The sequence below is a fragment of the Talpa europaea genome (assembly GCF_964194135.1).
Source record: "Talpa europaea genome assembly, chromosome: 4".
In the NCBI taxonomy this organism is placed as follows: domain Eukaryota; kingdom Metazoa; phylum Chordata; class Mammalia; order Eulipotyphla; family Talpidae; genus Talpa; species Talpa europaea.
Genome location: NC_140070.1, coordinates 67,313,194 through 67,330,396, shown reverse-complemented (window position 1 = coordinate 67,330,396; position 17,203 = coordinate 67,313,194).

Genomic DNA, 17,203 nt, shown 5'->3' with positions numbered 1-17,203 from the left:
CTGCCCATTTTTAGATTGGGTAATTTGCTTTGTTTTGGTTTTGTTTAATTGTGTGACATCTATGTAGATCTTTGATAGCAGAATTTTGATAATTGTTTACCTTTTTTATTATTATTTTTAAAGATTTATTTATTATTTATTTATTTATACAAGCACTGGGTACAGTCAGAAGCGAGGGATGGTAAGAGGATTCACCAGAGCCAGAGCGTGGAACAGAACAGGCAGACTGAAGAAACACACTGCTGAGGGGAGAAGTGGGCATGGCAGGAGAGGTCTGTGCTCCATGTGGGACACTTGCCGGGGGTTGGGGATCGAACCAGCACTGCAGAGGCTGCGGGCAGCTTCGCAGCCCAGCGCTCAACCACTGCTCCACCAGGGGAGGCCCAATTGTGTAGTTTAAAGTCTGGAAGTTCAGTATTCCATTTCTCTCTCTCTCTCTCTCTCTCTCTCTCTCTCTCTTTCTCTCTCTCTCTCTCTCTTTCTATCTTTCTCTCATCAGGATAGCTTTGGGTAGTTGTGGTGTTTTATGATTCCATATGAATTTAAATAGCATTCCATTTCTTTGAAGAATGCTGTTGATTTTTTTTCTTGGGATTGCATTGAATCTGTACAGTAGTTTGGGTAAAATTTCAATTTTGGTGTTTATTCTTCCAGTCCTTGAATAAGGGATATTTTGCTATTCGTTTCCATCTTCTATTTCCTTTAACCATTTTTTTTTTTAAAGTTTTCCTTATATAGGTTCTTCACTGCCTTTGTTAGTTTTACTCCTGGATGTCTCATTTTTTTTTGGGGGGGGGGTTATTGTAAATGGTATGATATTCTAAATTTCATCCTATTCTTTGCATATAGGATGACAACTGAATTTTGTGTATTGATTGTGTCCTACCAATTTACTGAACTTTTTTGTTGTTTGAATTAGTTTGTGGGCTTTTAAGGGTTTTCTGTGTATATTATCTATCATGCCATGCTCAAATAATGATAGTTTCACTTCTTTCCCAAACTAGATTATTTTAATATCTTGTTTTGCATAATTACTCTAGTTATAACTTCCAACATTTTGTTAAATAATCGTGGAGACAGTGCATATCTTTGTCTTCTACCCGATCTTACTGGATAAGTTTTTGATTTTTCATCATTGAGAAAAAAGTTATCTTTAGGGTTTTCATACATGGATTTTACCATGTTAAGAGAGTTTCCAGTTATTCCACAGTTCATTGGAGGTTTTTATCATAAATTGATGTTTAATTTATCAAAAATTTCTTGCATCTATTTATATGAACATATAGTTTTTATTTTTCTTTTGGTTGATGTTGTCAATTATGTTGATTGATTTTCATTTTATTTTAAAGAGTTATTTATTTATTTATACACGAACTGGGGTACAGGCCAGATTAGCGGGAGGGTGAGGGGATTCACCAGCGACAGAGCAGGGAACAGAACAGGCAGACTGACGAAATATACTGCTGACGGGAGCAGTGGGTGCGGCAGGAGAGGTCTGCAGTGCCATGTGGGACCCTCGCTGGCCGGCAGCGATCTAACCAGCACTGCAGAGGCTGCGGACAGCTTCACAGCACTGCGCTCAAATGCCTGCACCACTAGGGGAGGCCTGGTTTTCAAATTTGATCTATACTTGTTTTCCTGATATAAAGTCCACTTCATCATGATGTGCAATCCTATGAAGATATTGTTCGATTCAGTTAGCTAATGTTTTATTGAGGTATTTGACATCTGTGTTCATTAGGAACATTGATTTGGTAGTTTTTCTTCCCTGTATTATCTTCCGTTTTGTTACTAGCATGATGCTTTCCTCATAAAATGTGTTTGGAAATATTCTTTTTCTCTCAATTTTTGACAGCTTGAGTTTGATATATACTAATTCATTGTTGAAACATTTTTAAAATTTACGTAAACCTCTGGTCCTGGAATTTCATTTTTATGAAAAGTTTTTATTGCTGTTATCTTTTTTTTTTTGCTTATTATTTGTTTGTTCAGGTTTCTAATTCTTCCCTATTCAGCCTTGGATGATTGTATAATTCTAAAAATTTGTCCATCTCATCTAGGTTGTTGGCCTTTTTTTTTCCATTTAAATGTTCACAGTAATATTTTATCTATCATCCTTTGGATTTTGGTTGTGTCTCCAATAATTTCTCTTTATGTACTCATACTATTTATTTGATTTTTATCATTATTTTTTCTTAGTGAGTCTTGTTAGAGAAATTTTTATTTTGTTTATTTTTTTTTTTTCAAATGACCAGCTTTTTGGGCATTTCATCTTTTGTACTAACATTTGATTTCATTTTTTATTTATCTCTGTTTTATTTTTTTTTACTTCCTCTTGCTAGCTTTGGGCCTTTTTATTTGTTTTTATTTTTCTAGTTCTTGTAGATAAGATATTAGGTTGTTTCTTTGACTTCTTTCTTCTGTGTGTGTTTTTTTGTACATGTATTTCTATATATTTCCTCTGATTACTGTTTTTACTCTGCCCCATAAATTCTGGAAGGTTGTTACCTAATTATCATTTTTATCAATGTACATTTTTAATATTTTCTTTAATATCCTCATTGACACAGTTTTTTTTTTTTTCCTCCACTAATGCATTGTTCAGTCTCCTTGTATTAGCAGATATCCTTTCATACTTTTTGTAGTTCTAGTTCGACATTTTTATGGTCAGTAGAGATACTTGTACGATTTATTTTTTTAAAGATTTTATTTACTTATGCATAAAAGAACTGGAGTACAGGCCAGTAGTGTGGGGGGTGAGAGGATTCACCAGAGATAGAGTGGAGAGCAGGATGGGAAGACTGCAATACACTGCTGAGGGGAGCAGCAGGAGAGTCAGGAGATGTCTACTGCACCATGTGGGTTGCTTCCTGGCCGGCTGGTGATTAAACTTGTGCTGCAGTGACTGCGGCCAGATTTATAGGTTGTTTCTTAACAACCTGCACCACTAGGGAGGCCCGATACTTGTAAGATTTCAATCTTCATGTATTTGTTGATACTTGCCTTGTGACCTAGTGTGTGTTCAATCCTGAAGAATGAACCATGTGTACTTCAGAAAAATGTGTATGCAGATTTTTTTTTCCTGTGCATTGTCTGTTAAACTTTAAATGTCTGTTAACTCATAAGGTTTAGTTAACTGTTTATGTAACTGTGTCTTTTTTTTTTTTTCCAGTCTTCTTGATCTGTTCATTGCTGAGAAGTTGAAGTCTTCTACCACATATGTATTTTCTGCAATGTCTATTTTCAGATAGGATAGTAATTGTCTAATGTATCTTGGTGCTCCTTCATTTGGTGAATAAATATTAAGGAGTATTATGTATTCCTGGTATATTTTTCCCTTAATCATTATACAGTGTCCATCTCTGCCTTGTGTTAAATTTTTTAACTGCAAATTTATTTTATCTGAAATAAGTACATGTCCCTGACTTACTATGGATGTCCTTTGCTTTTAAAATTGTTTTCCAACCTTTATTTTAAAGCCATGTTTATCCTTGGAACTTAGGTGTGTTTCCTGGAGGCAGCAGATGGTTAGATTCAGTCCCCTAATTTAACTTGATGCTTTGTCTTTTTATTCGTGAGTTCAGTCCATTAACATTTGGAGTGATTTTTGATATATGAAATTCTGCCTTGCCATTTTGTCCACAGTTTTGTGGTTCTATTAAATTCCTTTTTTAGTTATTTATTTTCATTCCTCCTTGGTTTAATTACTAAAGCATATTTTAATATTCTGTGTAGGTTGGTTACAAACTACCTAAAATCATTTATTTATCCTTAAGTAGAAAATTGGAAATATGGTTATATCACCAAGACTTTGGTTAGAACATCATAGTGAAGACTTTCTGGGATTTGAGATTATACAGATGAAAGACATAAAGAGCCTGACATCTTCCTTGTGGAGTCCCAGAGTCTTTCCAGATGAGTAGGGAACTTTACCTACTTTCACAAGCCTGGAGATCCCAGAGAGAAAAGCCTGGAAACCTTAAGAAAAGAAAGTCTACCCAAAGGTACAGCTGTTGAAGTGGAGTCTGGTAAGGTGATTCTGTGTTATTGCTTCCAAAGCCTAGAGAGTCTAAATATTGCCAATCTAAGATCCCTATTGAAAGTTCCCTTGAGTTCAACAGAAATTTGACTTAATTACCCTACCCTATGAGTCTGTGCTAACATAGATCATATAGATTGACATTATATCTCGTTTATAAATATATTTTTGATATTCTATTTGATAAAATTTGGTAAATGAAACCATTTTTTTTTTAATCAGCCCCTCTAAACCACTTTTGAGATTTTTTTTTTCCTCTCTGGCTTGAACTAATTGTTAATTTTCTAGACATGGAGGAATTTATTACACTGGCTATGCATGGCAAATGTCTGTGACTGATTGCTATTTCCTTTAATACACTACAATTCTGGAGGAAACTGTCTTTCTAAGGCTGAATCCCAGAATCTGGATATTTGAATTTTATTTCGATAGAAATAGTAGCAAAACTTGAATGGGTGATGTAAGAGGAACAATGAGGAATAACCTCTAAGCCAGTCAGAAATGTTCATATCTAACTTTATGGTAGAAGGAAGAACATTCCAAACTCTGCCCACTGATGTCCTGTGGGTCTTATGGGGAATGGGAGTGGACTGGAACTTAGGCAGTTTAAACCACTGGGTCTCTGGCAATAAATGACTGACACTAGGGCAGTTAAACTGCTTGTGCTTCTGGGTAGAAAGGGTGTCCATGTAGTAGGTGCCGGCTTGTCATTTGTGGCTTCAGCTTGGACTTCAATCTCCACTAAGTGGGTACTATCTGTGGTAAAATATATGACTTTGCCCACATGCCATATAATAATCTCTCTCTCTCTCTCTTCCTCTCATTTTCTGTCTCTCTGTCATCCCCTCTCTCTTTTCTCAATTATTTTTTACAGATTTATATATATCTATATCTATATCTATATCTATATCTATATCTATATCTATATCTATATCTATATCTATATACCAGAACTGGGGTACAGGCCAGATGTGTGGAGGGTGAGAGGAATCAATAGAGATAGAATGGGGAGAAGAACAGGCAGAGTGAATGAAATACACTGCTGAGAGGAGTAGTAGGCTAGTCAAGAGAGGTCTGCTGCGCCATGTGGATATCTCCCTGGCCAGGGATTGAACTCGTACTGCAGTGGCTGCGGATAGCATCACAGGTTACATCTTAACCCCTGTGCCACCAGGGAGGCCCTTCTCAATTCTTTTGTAAATAAATCCTGCTATTATTGTTTCTCCATGTTTTCACTTTTAGGCCACGTCCTGCAGTTTAAAGTGTGTGGAATTTGACCCACTAACTGGGTTGACATGTACCTACAGGTGTGACATGTTTCAAAATGACACCTTACTGAATGGGAGAAAATATTTTCACATTATATACCTGTCAGTGGAATACTATACAGGATCTATTAGGAACTCATGCAGCTCAACATCAGGAAAACAAATAGCTCGATCACAAAAGTGGTCAGAAGAGCTAAATTGATATTTACCCAAAGAATGCAGACAGATGGCCAATAGGTACATGAAAAGCTGATCAGCATCACTTATCATGCAAATCAAAACCTCATCTAGATATGACCTGATACTCATGGGAGTGACTCATGTCCTAAAGATCAGGAACAAAAAAATATGTGTCTATATATGTAGAAAAATTATTGTTTTTACACTGTTGTTGGGGATGTTGACTAATCCAGTCCCTATGAAAAACAATATGGATGCTACCCAAAATTAAAAAAAATAGGTATAGGATACAATTAAACAATGCCATTGTATCATAGTTACATTGCATTGTGTTAATGGAAAAACACTAATTCAAAGGGATAAATGTGTTCTTATGTCATTCCAGCAGTATTTTTTTTAGGATTTATTTATTTATACAAGAACTGGAGTACAGGCCAGAAGCACGGGAGCATGAGATAAGTCACCAGAGACAGACCCAGAGCACAGAGCAGAACAGGCAGACAGACGGAAAACACTCCTGAGGGGAGTAGTGGGCAAGACAGGAGAGGTCTGCCGCACCATGTGGTTATCTCCCTGGCTGGCCGGGAATCAAACCTGCACTGCAGAGGCTGCGGACAGCTTCACAGAGCTGTGCTCAAGCTGTTGCACTACTGGGGAGATCCTCCAGCAGTATTTGCAATAGTCAAGTTTTGGAATCAACTTAGGTACTCAAGGGAAGATGAGTGGATTAAGAAGAGGTGGTATATGTGAACAATGAGATACTACTGAGCTATAAAAAATATGATATATTGACATTACTGACAACATGTATGGGACTGGATGGGATTACAGTCATTGAAAAAAATCAGAAGATGGGCCTCGCTGGTGGAGCAGGGGGTTGAATGCAGCACTGTGAAGCTGTCTGCAGCCTCTGCATTGCAGGTTCGATTCCCGCCTGGCCGGGGAGAAACTCACATGGTGCAGCAGACCTCTCCTGCCTTGCCCACTGCTACCCTCAGCAGTGTCTTGGGTCCGTCTGCCTGTTCTGCTCCCCACTCTCTCTGGTAAGTTCTCTCACCCTCATGCACCTCTGGCCTGTACCCCAGTTCTTGTATAAATAAACCTTTCAAAAAAATGAAAGAGGGGCCTCCCTGGTGGTGCAGATTGTTGAGTGACATACTGTGAAGCTGTCCGCAGCCTGTGCAGTGCGGTTACAATCCACGCTGGCCACGATGGTCCCACATGGTGCAGCAAACCTCTCCTGTCTCTCCCGCTGCTCCCCTCAGCAGTGCATTTTGGCAGTTTGCGTGTTCTCTTCTGTTCTCCACTGCTCTGTCTCTGGTGAATCTTCTCACCCTCCCACGCATCTAGCCTGTACCCCAGTTCTTGCATAAATAAATAAATCTTTAAAAAAAAGAAAGAAATCAGAAGGAAACTGACAAAATCAGGTTATTTCACTCATATGTAGAATATGAGAAATAAAACAAAGGAATGGAAAAGCACAACTGAAGCAAACCATAAACCTGATAGTAGAATTGATGCCACCATAATCATACATAAATACCTATATTTCAGTGCATGTATGTAATTATATATATTTATCTTGCAGAAAACAGTTCGTTACATTAAATATAAAAACAAGTTTTAAAATTTACCTTCACATTCCTTCTTTGATGGTTGTCATTACATTATGTAGATATGTGGAGGGGAAACAAATTAATATGGGGAAGATTATGGGTGCTTTGATGATGAGTGTCACACAGTAACATGAATTCAAAGAAGTGTGAATCTGTACTTTTGATACATATACAGTGTTGTAAACCAACGACACCTCAATATAATGTTCAAAAGTTCCAATCTCAAGGAAATAAAAAGCAGCAAAAAAACAGAATAAAGCATACATTAATGAAGTTCAGATATTATATATCTTCTATTTAAAAAGCTATAATTAAATTTTATAACATTGAGTAGAAACTATGTATGTGTTCTAATCGTTTTTTTAATTTACTTTCTTCTTACAGTCCCTGTTTTGGAAACTTCTTAAATTTTATGAATGGAATAGTTCTTGACATGAAATTTTCTATCTAAAATATTCTTCTTCATGCATGCCACTGCATACATGTTTAAGTTAAGTAGACAAACTAAATGAAACATAAATAAGCAATACATAATATTGGAGACATTTATAAGATGTATTATAAAATAATTATTTATCCTAACTCATGTCACTCTACAACTTTTCAAAAAACACATCACTAAATTTTTCATTAAAGTAATTTCTTAAAAAAAAAGTGTTTCAATTTTTTCACTTTTTAAAACATAAGTACCTGCTGACAGATTACTGGATGAAGAAACTCTTGAATGTAAGTGTGTGTGTGTGTGTGTGTGTGTTTGCGTGTACACAATGGAAAACTACTGTTATAAAAAAATGAAATCTTGCCATTTGCTATAGCAAGTATGAGCTGGAAAGGATTAGTCTAAGCAAAATAAGTGAGGATAAGAAAGGCAAATGCTGCATGACTTCACTCAAATATGGAATGTAAAGGAACAGACAAACCTAATCCAAAATAAACATTCAAAATCTGACTGTAGAATTGAGCCTACAAGAGGATGAGAGTGCCGGGTGGAGTGAAAGTGGCAGGCCCAGCATGCTTTGATGGATGATTATGGCCGCTTTGGTTGTGACATGTTGTGGTAACATATATCTGAAGGCCTGTGGACTTATACCTCTAAATCATATGTGTTGTTATAAGCCAGTGTTACTGCAATAAAAAAGATGTATTTTTAAAAGGAAAAGAAGTTAAGAGTTTGTGACTATTTCTCAAATCACATATTTTCAGAAAAAATCCATTTAAATAGAAACAGAAGCTTTTTACATGTTGCTAAACAATTTTCTCATCTTTACCATAATGAGATTGTTGATAATACTGATATCATTTTGTTTTTGAATGTAAAACTGGCAAATGACAGACATAAGTTTCTTCTATAATTCTACACCTGACTTTAAACATTGTGAACATTGTTCAAATAGGCATCACTGTCTTTCTTTCACAAGATCACTGTAAAACTGATAGTGAAAGAACAGTAAATGTGTCCACAAAAGAAAAGTAGTCCATCGATATTTCTTTTTTTTAAAGATTTATTTATTTATTTATACAAGCACTGGGGTACAGTCAGAAGCGCGGGAGGGTGAGCGAATTCACCAGAGCCAGAGCGGGGAGCAGAGCAGGCAGAAGGACTGAAGCACATTGTTGAGGGGAGCAGCAGGCGGCAGGAGAGGTCTGTGGGCCATGTGGGATCATTGCCTGGTGGCTGGGGATCGAACCAGGGCTGCAGAGGCTGCGGGCAGCTTCACAACCCAGGGCTCAACCGCTGCGCCACCGGGGAGGGCCCCGATCATCAGTATTTCATAAAATTATTCATGTGCAATTTTTACAACTTACTTGGAATTGAAATTTTCTTTTGTTTTCAAATACACCAATGGCAACATTAATAAGTTTGTTAATATTACAGATGTAGCTACTGAGTTTATTTCCTTTTACACTCTTAACAATTCCACAGTTGCTAATATTAACTGATTTCAAAAAGAGAAACAGTGGTTTTGAAAGGAAAATTGTCTTAAATAGATAGGATCACGCAGCTAGCAGATGATTCAAAAATACTGTCTCTAGAACCCAAGGTTATCACTTTAATGTTATTGCACAGTGATATGGTTAAGATATTTTATGATTCTATTGTTTAGTGTTAAAATGAGTGAGAAAACATACTTCTCATCTTTCTTTTTTTTAAGATTTATTTTATTTATGCAGTCAAGATCTGCAGTACAGGCCAGAGGTGTGGAGGGTGAGAGGATTCACCAGAGACAGAGTGGGGAACAGAATAGGAAGACTGACTGAAATACACTACTGAGGGGAGCAGCAGGCGTGACAGGAGAGATCTGCTGCACCATAGGGGTAGGGCTGGGGATTGAACTCATGCTCCAGAGGCTGTGAATTGCTTCATGGTTCTCTGTTTAACCCCATGTGCCACCAGGGAGGCCCCGCTTTTCATCTTTTTCATCAAAGAAGTATATGCATTGAATTCACTATTTCTATCTATTGAAAAACAGGTCTTGAAATATTAACCCTGTTTTATTTTATTTTTAAAGATTTATTTATGCATATAAGAACTGGGGTATAAACCAAAGGTGAGGGAGGTGAGAGGATTCACCAGAGACAAAGTGTAGATGAAAACAGGCAGATCTACTGAAATAGACTGCTGAGAGGAGCAGTGGGTGAGACAGGAGAGGTCTGCTGCACACTGGTCAGGATAAAACTCAGGCCTAAGTGGTTAGCAATTGCTAACTGAGACTTAATCCCTGCACAACCAGGGATTTAGTTTTTGGAGTTTTTCCACAAGTTTCTCCCTGGAGCAGGGAGCAGGGTCTGAAGTAGTTTGAAATTCACCTTTTTAAATATTTAATTGAAGCAGTTTTCCTTCAACACATTTGATTGACAAATGCCCAATTAATTTGTTTTGTAATTTTAAATCTCAAACAGCTCTTTTAAAATATCAATCTCGGGCCTCCCTGGTGGCGCAAGAGGTAAAGCACAGCACTATGCAGCTATCCACAACCTCTGCAGCATGAGTTCAGTCCCTGGCTGGCCAGGGAGCTACCCAAATGGGGCAGCAGAACTCTCCTGTTCAGCCCACTGCTCCCCTCAGCAGTGTCTTTCAGTTGGTCTGCCTGTTCTGTTCCCCATTCTGTCACTGGTAAATCCTCTCTCCTCCACATCTCTGGCCTGTAGCCCAGTTATTTTATGCATAAATAAATCTTAAAAAAATATCAAGCTAGAGTATCTGGCTAATTTAGACCTTATTTAGTGCAACAAATAAAATGAACAAAATGCAGATAAAGGGAATATGCAGGAGACTGATATTGGACAGATGTAGAAGAACTGATAAGTCTCCATCTTTTGCCCATGCGGTCATACCTCCAGTATCATTTTTCATTACCCTTTCTTTGAGAAGTTTACCTTACAAGTTTACCTTACCCTGTTTTTTTTCTTGTGAAAGAGTAAATAGCTAAAACTGGAAACATTGAACAATGTGCTTACCTGAGGAAAGCTATGCCTGGGAAAATGTGTTGTCAAAGAATTGTGAGATATATATCTAAAACTAAAGATGAAATACAGGGTGGGGGGGAGATGGAACCAAGTGACCAACTGGACAGTCTCTGAGATCCCCTCTGTGCCCTGGCCACTGGGAACAGATCATAAAAACAGACTTATGTTTTTAATGTCAGTGGAAAATTGTGAATTTACAATTGAATCCAGCTATAGAGTTATTCAGTTTACAGTTGAATTCAATTATAGAGAAAACTGATTTTTGACACCAAGGAATAACTTTGACATTTAATTTTGAACTTTAAATCCTCTAAATTATAATTTATAATAAAATACTGGCAGTTTAAATGTATTCCTTTACCCTAACTGAAATACATGAAATCAATAATATTATTGTCCATTTTAAGCTCTCTTAAAATATTCATAACCACTTATGGTAAAATGCAATATTTTATTAAGTGACAGACACAGTAAGTGACATTGTAAAGGAAAGTCATGTGATAATGGGATAGTATTTGAAAAATTATATTGGAAATAAAAGTTTAAAATAAACATTTAATTTTATGTGGATTCATGGAATTCAAAATTTAATATGCAAATGCAATGATATAATATAAATGCATGTTTAATATTATTACATGTGTCAGTTTATAAAGGAAGATAAAATATGTTCTACCTAATGTTGACATGAATTTACCATATGTATCTATTCACAACTTTACATCTTCACCTATATCATAGTAGCCTAGCTACTATGAAATTATCACAAATGTTGAGCTAAAGCAATATAAACTTATTATTTATTATTCTGGATCCTAGAAGTTCAACATGCTTCTCAATGGCTAAGAGTAAGGTGTTTGCATGGCTGCATTCCTATGAGATTTTCTAAATGAAACTTTCCTGCCCTTTACAGTTTCTATAGGTCACCAATATTCTTGTACTTTCTGTTCCCTTTTCTATCTTGAATGCCACCAATATAGCACTCTAATTTCTCTTTGTATTGTCAATTCCTATTCTCTTGCTTTTGCTTCTCAATTACAGGGAAGATTATTATTACATTTCATCCATTGTGGTAAGAAAATTTTTACATTCTCCCTGTATCAAAATACTTAAATTAGAAACAAAATCAAATATATTGGAGCACCAAACAGAAGACTTCAAGGTAAAAAATGCATTAGTTGGAATTAAAAAAATAAAATAAAGGGCATCGAAAAGAAGTAAAAAGGAGGAGGGAATGATTCAGTGAAATTGAATGAAATAGTAGTGGAAATCATCCAAAAGAAGATCAAAAACAAACAACATATGAAGACAGCATAAGATATTTATGGGGCAGCACCAAAAATAACAACCTTTCAATCATAAGTGTTTCAGATTGAGATAGAGAAGAGAGAAAGGTGAAGACATACTATTTGAGGAAATAATAACCAACAATTTCCACAAATTGGGTAAGAAAATAGATATCCAAATACAGCAGCTCAAATAGTTCCAAGCAGAATAAACCAAAATAAATGTACATAAACACACATTATAATTAAAATGACTATAATTAAGATAAAGAGAGAAACTTAAAGCATACAGAAGAAAAAAAAAAGTCATATATGAAGGAACTCCAATGAAACATTTTTTTTAAAGAGTTTTATTTATTTATTCAAGAATGGGGTACAGGTCAGAGGCATGGGAGGGTGAGAGCATTCACCAGAGAGAGCAGGGAGAACAGGCAGACAGACCAAAGATACTGCTGAGGGGAGCAGTGGGTGAGGAAGGAGAGGTCTGCCACACCATGTGGTTATCTCCCTGGCCAGCCGGGAATCCAACCTGCGGTGCAGAAGGCTGTGGATAGTTTCATAGTGCTGCGCTCTACACGCTGCACCACCGGGGAGGCCCTCCAATGAAACTATTAGCAAATGTCTGAGAAGTAACTACATTCCAGAAAGGAGGGGCCATGACATTACCAAGGTATTGAAAAGACCCACAAACAAGAATCCACTACCCAGCTAAATGAACACTTAAAATTGAAGAAGCAGTGAATAGCATAACAAAATATATATATATATATAGTTAAAGGAATTCACCTATACTAAACCAATTTTTCAGGAAATGTTAAAACAAAATCAATAAAATAAAATAAAAAAAGAAAGATTACTTAGAAGCAACACAACTATAAAAACAGAAAATATGGGTGGAGGGAGAATAAATATGGGGAGTTTTGAACAGAAGTCAAGATTAGGTTTTCCTCTATTTTAGATTGACAAAAAGAATAGAAACTTTTATGTAAACCACCTGGTAACTTCAGAACAAAAATATTTAGAAAAACATACAAACAAAAACAAAGAACATTATAAAAATAGACTCCAAACACTACACTGAAGTCAACTTTCAAAATACAGAGGAAGAGAACAAGCAAAGAAAAAAAAAAAAAAAAGGAGAGACCACCCCCCCCCAAAAAAAAAAAAAAACTACAAGTAAACAGATGCCAATATATATTTGTCAATGACCAATTTCTATACAAGTCAATGTTCTCAACTCACCAATAGAAAGGCATGGAGTCAGTGGTTGGATCAGAAACTATAACCCAACATGTGGACTTTTGGAGATAATTCTAAGGTACGATTTAATCATTGCCTCCAGGGCCTCTCCTGGCAGCACAGGTGGTTGAGTGCAGCACTGTGAAGCTGTCTACAGCCTTCCAGCATAGGTTGGATCCTGGCTGGCCAGTGAGGCTCCCACATGGTGTGGCAGACCTCTTCTGTCTTGCCCACTGCTCCCCTCAGCAGTGTATTTTGTCAGTCTGCCTGTTCTGTTCCCCACTCTGTCTCTGGTGAATTCTCTCACCCTCCTGCGCATCTGGCCTGTACCCTGGTTCTTGTATAAAATAAATAAATAAATCTTAAAAGAAAAATCATTGCCTCCAAGTAAATGTTGAATTTAGTCTTACAGGAAATAGTAACATAAAAAACAAAAGAAGGCCACCCATACTTATAACCAATACATAAAGTTTCTCTCTAAATAAAAAGAAACACAGATGGATAGTATATAATGATTAAAGGAACAATGTATCAAGAAAACATGACATTCATCAATATGTATTTACCAAATAAAGGACAATCAAAAATTATAAATCAACTATTACCCCTATTACAGACATCAACAGTGACACAATACTAGTAGGGGATTTCTACACCCATGTTCATCAAAGTAAGCTCAGTCAGACAAAATCATCCTGGAAACAAAGGCCTTAAAAAAAAAAAAAAGAATTAGATCACATGGGTTTAATAGACTATTATATGACACACTACCTCCCAAAATAACTGAGTACAATTCTTTTCAAGTTTGTAAAGAAGTTTGTAAAGAGACCCAAATAAATAGAATGATATCCTTTGCTCATGGATCAGAAAGAATAATATTGTTTTATTTTTTTTTATTTATTTTTTTTATAGAGGCATGTTTTATTTATTTGTTTATTTGTTTGTTTGTTTGTTCTGTTTATACATGCACTGGGTACAGTCAGAAGCGCAGGAGGGTGAGAGAATTCACCAGAGCCAGAGCGGGGAGCAGAGCAGGCAGAAGGACCGAAGTACACTGCTGAGGGGAGCAGCGGGCGGCAGGAGAGGTCTGCGCGCCATGTGGGACCCTCCTCCTGTGGCCGGGGAGCAGCCGGGGATCGAACCGGCGCCGCAGAGGCCGCGGGCAGGTTCGCAACCCAGAGCTCAACCGCTGCGCCACCGGAGAGGCCCAAGAATAATATTGTTTTAATGACTACCTTACCTAAGTGATATTTAGATTTAATGTAATCCCTAAGAAAATTAGACTAGTACTTTTCAAGGAAATAGAGAAATACTTCCTGAAGTTTATATAAATCACCAAAGTCCTAAATAGTCAAGTTAATTCTGGGAATTAACTATGAATGGAACTATTACACTCTCACTCTTCAAATTACACTAAAAAAAAGCACTGCTGTCATAACTCTAAGGTGAATACATAAAAATAGAAACACAGAACAATAAATATAGACACAAAAGAAATGGCATATAAAAATAGGCACAAAGAAAAAATGTATGGAAATGTGAACAGCAAAATAAACCCACGCATATATGGACAGTGAATTTATGGCAAAGTAGCGAAGAACATAAAATGCAGAAAGGAAATTCTATTTAACAACTGGTGTGTGGATAATTTGACAGCCAAATGCAAAATAATTAAACTAGAATACTATGTCACATTATATACAAAAAATATATTCAAAGTGTATCAAAGATTTGGACATAAACTGAAACAAACAAACAAACAAAAAGACATACAATAAGATATAGAAAATTAACTCCAAGACATTGGCTTCAGCGATATTTTGGTGGACTTGACTCCAAAGCCAAGAGAAACAAAAGCAATGATAAATGAACGGAATTTCATCAAACTGAAAAGCTTCTGCACAGTGATAGAAACTATATTAAAACACAAAAGAGGGGCTTCCATGGTGACACAAGGGGTTAAGCACCACACTATGAAGCAACCCACAGCCTCTGCAGCATGAGTTTGATCCCCAGCTGGCCAGGGAGCAACCTACATGGCGCAGCAGACCTCTCCTTTCTCACCCACTGCTCCCCTCAGCAGTGTATTTCAGTCAGTCTGCATGTTCTGCTCCCCACTCTGTCTCTGGTGAATCCTCTCACACCCCCACACCTCTGGCCTGTACCCCAGTTCTTGTATGCATAAATAGATCTTTAAAAAAAGCACAAAAGAAACCCTATTGAGTCACAGATACTTTTTGCACATCATACATCAGACAAGGAGCTAATATCCAAGATCTATAAAGAGCTCATATAGCTCAACAATAAATAAATGATCCAATTGAAATAATGGACACTGCAACAAAACAGACACTTCTGTAAAGAAGACATACAGATGTCCAACAGACTGATTAATAAATTGTCATTAAGCCCCACCCATGGAAATGGGCCATGCCCAAAAGTCCAGAAACAATTATTGGCAATAATTTGGAGATAAAGGAATCCTTACACAATGTTGGTGAGGATACAGACTGATCAAGTCCCTGTGAAAGGTAAGCAGGTTTTTAAAACATTAAAATTAGATTCACGTTATATCCAGTAATTCCATTCCTGAGTATCTACCAGAATTATTCAAAACTGTAATTTGAAGCTACGTATATACCCCTATGTTTACTGTAGCACTCTTTACAATAGCCGAATTATGGAAACACCTAAGTGACCAGGGCATAAAAGTCGGTTAAGGAGCTTATCTATCTATCTATCTATCTATCTATCTATCTATCTATCTATCTATCTATCTATCTATCTATCTTTTTAATTTTTTAAAAAAATATTTATTTACTTATTTATAAAAGAACTGGGTACAGGCCAGATGCACGGGAGGGTGAGAGGATTCACCAGAGACAGAGCGGGCTGCTTAACAGGTAGACTGATGAAATACAGTGCTGAGGGGAGCAGCGGTGAGATAGGAGAGGTCTGCTCGCCATATGGGTTGCTCCGAGGCTGGCGGGGATAGAACCGGTGCTGCAGAGGCTACAGACAGCTTCACAGTGCTGTGCTGAACTGCCTGCACCACCAGGGGAGGTTGTATCTATCTATCTATCTATCTATCTATCTATCTATCTATCTATCTATCTATCTATCTATCTATCTGACTAACCCTCTACATTTGAGACAACATGCATGAAACTGGTGGTAATCATGCTAATTAAAACATGTAAGAAGAAAGTCATTATTGGATTACTACTGTGATGTGGAATATAAAGGAACAACCCGAAACAACAAAAAGCAAATGAACAAACCTAAAATATGACTGTAGAATTAATGCTACAACAAAGAGAAGGTAAGGGTGTGTGTGATGGGGGTCTGGGAACCAATGGACTCTAAAAAAGATCACTGGGGTTGGGGAGGGTGTGGAGTGACAACATTCATGTGCAGATTGTGAACTTATATCCCTAAAACATACATCAGTCAAATTCAATATGAGCAAAATAAATACTTTAATATATATACACATATATGCCTATATAAGATAATATTAATAAGTCCCATGTATTAGGAAGTGAACAACTTCTACTACTGCCTTTATTTTAACACGTACATACATTTTTTTTTATAAAATAATCGCCAAAAGTATGGAAATACTCTCAATTGAGATATTCATTATATTGATGCAAATTTGCACTAATAACTTTGAAGGAATTTTTTTTAGTTATTTTATATTTTATTCAATTTTTTAAATTGAGATAGTATTAGGGTCTCCCAAACAGGTATCACCAGCATAGTGCACCTACCCCTAATTCTCCCAAAGTCCACCACCACAGTCCACCACAGTCCATTGTGCTCTCTTCCCTCTTTGTTTTCACTCTGCCCCACCCTTATACCTCTGGATACTTTAGCTTTCAAGCCTAAATTTATAAGTTTCTTTTAGCCAATGCTTAGTTTGTTTTTTCTATATCCCACATACAAGTTACACCACCCAGTATTTATCTTTCTCCTCCTGATTTATTAAACTCAGCATTATCCCTTACAGTTCAATCCATGTTTCCTCAAATAGTATCAGTTTATCTTTTAAAAATCACTATGTAGTAATCCATTATGTTTATACAGGTGCTCTAGATCTTCTCA